We start from the raw sequence: 5,191 nt of genomic DNA, 5'->3' as shown, positions 1-5,191 counted from the left end.
GATCAGCCCTGCTTCATTCCATTGCTCATGGGGGGATTACATGGGGGGATCACAGTGGTCTGATCAGCCCTGCTTCACTCCACTGCTCATGGGGGGATCACAGCGGTCTGATCAGCCCTGCTTCACTCCACTGCTCATGGGGGATCACAGCAGTGTGATCAGCCCTGCTTCATTTCACTGCTCATGGGGCATTACAGGGAGGGATCACAGTGGTCTGATCAGCCCTGCTTCACTCCACTGCTCATGGGGGATCACAGCAGTGTGATCAGCCCTGCTTCATTCCATTGCTCATGGGGGATTACATGGGGGGATCACAGTGGTCTGATCAGCCCTGCTTCGTTCCACTGCTCATGGGTCATGAAGAGGCAGGATCGTGTGTGTGTGTGTGTGTGTGTGTGTGTGTGTGTCAGGGGTGTTAAGAAGGAGCGGCATGGGCAGCTCACTGTGAGCCAGCCATTTTGAGTGAGGGGAGCTACACCGTGAACCAGATGGGGAGGATTCTGCTTCTCCAAGAACATCACTTTGGGGAAGAAAGAGAAAGAAAAAAAGAGAGAGAGAGAAAAAGAACAACATCAAACATCGCTGGGTGGTGGGTGAGCCCCACAAGGAGACAGCGTGGAAGGGAATTAGGATGGGGGGCCAGGAGGCGCCTTGCAGGCAAAGCTGACAGGAGTGTCCATCTCAGATCCAGGGTTCAGACCTCGGACCAACTGTTCCTTCCCAGAAAAGCCCTGCCTGCCCTCCCAATGGGCATAGCTACTCTGTGCTCGATAGCCAGACCCCCAGGCAGCTCCTCTCCTAACAACTGCCTTCTTAGGGGCCGTGGAGCCGGTTCCGGCTCATACTACAGAAAGAAACGCCGCCCCGCGGTCTCGCGCCATCTTTGCAATTGTTTAATATTGAGCCCACCGCGGCCTCCACTGTGTCGGTCTATCTCCCGGGGCGCCCTCCTCTATTTCGCCATCCCACTTTACCACGCACGATGTCTTCCTTCTCCAGGACCACACGTCCAAAGCACGTGAGATGAAGCCTGCCCTCCTCACTTCTAGGGAGCACTCACTCGCTCCGTCCTTCAAGAGCATCCCTTCTGCTCCGGCCTTCCTCACGCACCGTCCAGCTTTCCCATGCATGGGAGCGGGCTGAACACGCCACAGCTTGAAGTCAGGCCCACCTTCGTCCTCAAAGTGACCTCCTTGCTCTTCAACGCTTTAAAGAGGTCCGGGGCCACCGACTGTGGTTGCCACGGTTCCAAGGAAAACAAATGGATGCTCAGCTGCTGGCTCTGTCTGGCCCCACGGTGGAAGCTCCCTGAGCCTGGAAGGGTGCCTTGCCCAGGTCCCCTGTGCAGAAACCTGGGGCCCGAGGCTCTCCATCCCTCTTTGAATCAAAAGTTGGGCTTGAGGAGTTCACCCAGCTTCCAAGTCCCATAACCCTCACCGATCAGTCTTGAAAGAAGTACAGCCAGCGAGCTCCTTAGAGGCAAGAACGGCAAGACTGTGTTACACACTCCCTGGCAAGACCAGTCTGGAGCAGGACTTCATGCTTGGTCAGAGGCCCTCCATGAGATGGATGGACTCCCGGCTGCAACAATGAGCTCAGGCATGGGAACCATTGTGAGGACGCACAGGACCATGCAGGGTCTCCTTCTGCTGTGCCCGGAGTACCATGGGTCAGAGCCACACAATGGCACCACCAACCACCTAGGCCCCCTGGTTTGGCCTCCCACTCCCTTTCCAGAAAAAAACTGAGCGGGAACCCAAGAGGAAAGCGAATTTTGGGAATAATGAGGGCAACAAATGTATAGATGTGCTTTACACAATTGATCTATGTATTGTGATGAATTGTATAAGCCCCAATAAATTGATTTTAAAAAAATGTGTTGAGCTCCACCCCAGCACCCAGGATGAAACAGACCTCTGGATGGTCACAGCAGTCCACAGTGGGGAGGGGGTGGTGCTGCCTATGCTGGGAAACTCTGATTCTAATCAGAGCCATGCCGACTCGCAGCGCCTCTAGTGGACAGGGTGGAACTGCCCCTAGGGGTTTCTGAGACTGAAAGCCCCTCCTGTCCCCGTGGAGCTGCTGGTGGTTTCCAACTGCTGGCCTTGTGGTTAAGTAGCCCAGCGCATATCATGGCCCAGATGGGAAATCTATATTTTTTGCGTGGGTATTTTTAGGGAAAATATGCTTTTGCACTACAGAGCGAGCCTCTGGATCACTGCAGAGGCTAAGGAGAATGGTAGAGGAACCGGAACCCAGACGTTGATCACTCCCTGCAAGGTCGGGAGGAAAGCGATTTCCGGGATGATGTTCCCATTTTTTTGTTTGTTTCTGGACACTAAAAATCATAAAGACATTCACTTGGAAACAAAACAGAAAACCAGCCGGGAGCCCTTCAGTGGGAAGATGAGGCTGTCTGCTCCCGTGAAGACTGACAAGCTTGGAACCCTCTGTAGGGTCGCTGGGAGGGAGAATGGACCCTGTGGCCGGCCGTGGGGTTCGGCTAGTATGGGGGCAAACAAGGGAGACAACTTGAACACCTTCTAGGTGATGGAGGTTGGGGCGGGGGGTGAGCATGGGGCAACCTGGCTCTGTCTCTCGTGGGTGCACCTTGATTTGAAGCCCCATGTCCTATGACATCCCAGGAAGCTGCTAAAAGCCAGCTGCCCTTGTCACCGGTTTGGTCATTTCCTTGGGCGCTCCATCCCCCAGTCTTCCTCTTTGGTGTAGCTGCTCTGAGATAAAAACCACCTGGGAGCCTAGCTGATGTCAATTCAACTTCCTGGGTCTCATGGATCTGTCAGGAAAGGGAGGGAAAGGGAAGGGAGTAGAGGAGGAATTCACTAGAGCCAGAAGGTGGCCTCTCCCCCGGCTGGAACCACACATTCTGCCTGCCCACCCGCCCAGGGCCTAACAACACCACTGCTGTTTGGCCTTGCTCGAGGGGCTGGCGTTTGGGCCCTGGTCCAGTGAGTCACAGAGGGACCAGTGGACAGAAGAGAAAAATGTCCTGATGATGCAGTTTGGCCCCAAAGGTCGCCTCCTTCTCTGGCTCTCTTGGCATCCCGGACACATCAGTGAGAGCAGAGTCCGGGGCCCCTCCGGTGGGGCTTCGGGGATGGAACCAGAAAGGAGAAATACCAGGGAGCTTCAGAAGGTTCCTGCCAAAGTCCATGAACTTCTTCCTTCCACTTTCCCATGAACACTGTTACTTGCATTTCTTGAAAAGGGTCCATTTGTAAAGTGTGTGTGTGTGTGTGTGTGTGTAGTGGGAGGGGTGTGTGTGCTTGTGTGAGCTTTTTGTCAAATCCAAAACCAGACTCGCCGCCATCGAGCTGATCCTGCCTCACAGCGACTCTACAGGACAGGGTAGAACTGCCCTGTGGGTTTCTGAGACCGTAACTCTTTACAGGAGCAGAAAACCTCACCTTTCCGTCAAGGAGCAGCTGGTGGTTTTGAACTGCTGACTTTGCAATTAGCAGCCCAACACATAATCACCATGCCACCAGGGCTCCTACAGTTTGGCTAACCTCCCCCAGTAAACAAACAAACAAGGAAACCTAAATCCCAAACCCGCTGCCATCAACTTGACACTGACTCATAGTGCCCCTACTTAAGGTTGAAATCTTGAAAGAAGCCAACAGCCTCACTCACCTTCCCCCCATGGAGGGAGCAGGTGGTAGGTTTGAGTCTTCGACCTTGCGGTTAGCGGATCGACGCTTAAAACCACAGCGCCACTAGGGATCGTTGAATAATACTCTATTGGAAAAGGGAAAAAATCCCAAGGAAAAGTCACAGAGACATTTCAAAGAAAAACTGCAATTCAATAAAAGATTATATTTTCTCTTCCAGAAAGATAAAGCAGTTGTGAGCGGTGGTTTGTGATGCTGTGCAGGTAAACGTTGGACTACAAACCACAAGGTCAGCGGTTCAAACTCACCAGTCTCTCTACGGGAGAGAGATAGGGCTGTTTGCTCCTATAAAGACTTACAAAGCCTCAGAAACTTTATGTAGAGTCGCTGTGAGCTGGAATTGACTCAGTGGCAGCGGGTTTAGGTTTCCTGGAGAAGGAGGCTGCAAGGAACCCTGGTGGTGCTGTGGGTTAAGTGCCAAACTGCTAAAGACAAGGTCGGCAGTTCAAACCTACCAGCTGCTCTGTATGGACACTCTCTGAATCCCAATACAGGTTCACTTTGGGTCAGATGGGCTGGTGAGCAGCAAGTAGGCCCTGTGCTAAGCCCGTGGGGCGGGGAGAGGAGAAAGGACCCTGGTGCTGCAGTGGTTACCACTTGGGCTGGTAACTACAAGGTCAGCAGTTCAAAACCACCAGCCATTCCACTCCACAGAAGACAGATGAAATGTCTGTTCCCTAGAGTTCAAATCTGGGATCTCTACCCGGGCAGTTCTAGTCTGTCCTCTAGGGTCACTAAGAGTTGGAATGGACCCATGAGCCGGTTTGGTTCCCCGCCTCCCAGACCTCAGTCCTTAGCTGCAATTTGGGAAGCGCAGTTAACAGGATTTTTATACCAAGGGCTTTGCCAACACGATGATTCCTGGCGCCCTGACAAATCATGTTCTCTTCCGGAGCCTGGTTCATCTGCAAAACGAGGATAATGGGAGCAGCTACTGGGGGGCGCACAGGTGGGTGTGGGCGGTGTTGTCCTTTTGGAACTGGGCTGCGGTCCGAAAGACTCCAGGGGAAGATAAGAAAGCCGCTCAAAAGGACCCCGAACGCCCACAAGGAATACAAAGCGCGGGTTTTTCTGCAAGCGTGCCCGGATGGTGCAGAGGCTTGACCGGCTTGGCTGCCAACTGGAGGCTGGGGGCACGGCCAAGGAAAGGCCTGGCGACTCTGCCGCAACGTCGGACGACGGCGTTCCACACCCAGGCTCGCCCAGAGGTGGGATGGACTGGGTGACGACGGGCGTGGCCCGCCACTGCTCGGCACCACGGGGACGGCTCCCAGCTCGCAGCGGTGTGGGAACTCCCACACTCAGCGCTGGAATTCACCAAACGCAGCCATGGGCCAAGCGGAAAACGGCGGCTCTGGCGTGGCAACGCCCAGGACACCCCGGACGACCCGGTCCAGCCGCGCGGAGACGGAAATCACCCCGACCGTGCCCTGGGGCGCCCAGCCTTCTCTGCAGGCGCCGCGCACGCGCGCGCACGCGCAGACGGGAAGCCGGGTCTC

The sequence above is a fragment of the Echinops telfairi genome, unplaced genomic scaffold, assembly GCF_000313985.2.
Source record: "Echinops telfairi isolate 266 unplaced genomic scaffold, ASM31398v2 ScPeMD7_5;HRSCAF=22, whole genome shotgun sequence".
Classification (NCBI taxonomy): Eukaryota; Metazoa; Chordata; class Mammalia; order Afrosoricida; family Tenrecidae; genus Echinops; species Echinops telfairi.
The sequence above is the reverse complement of the archived record's forward strand: the minus strand, read 5'-3'. Positions refer to the sequence as shown.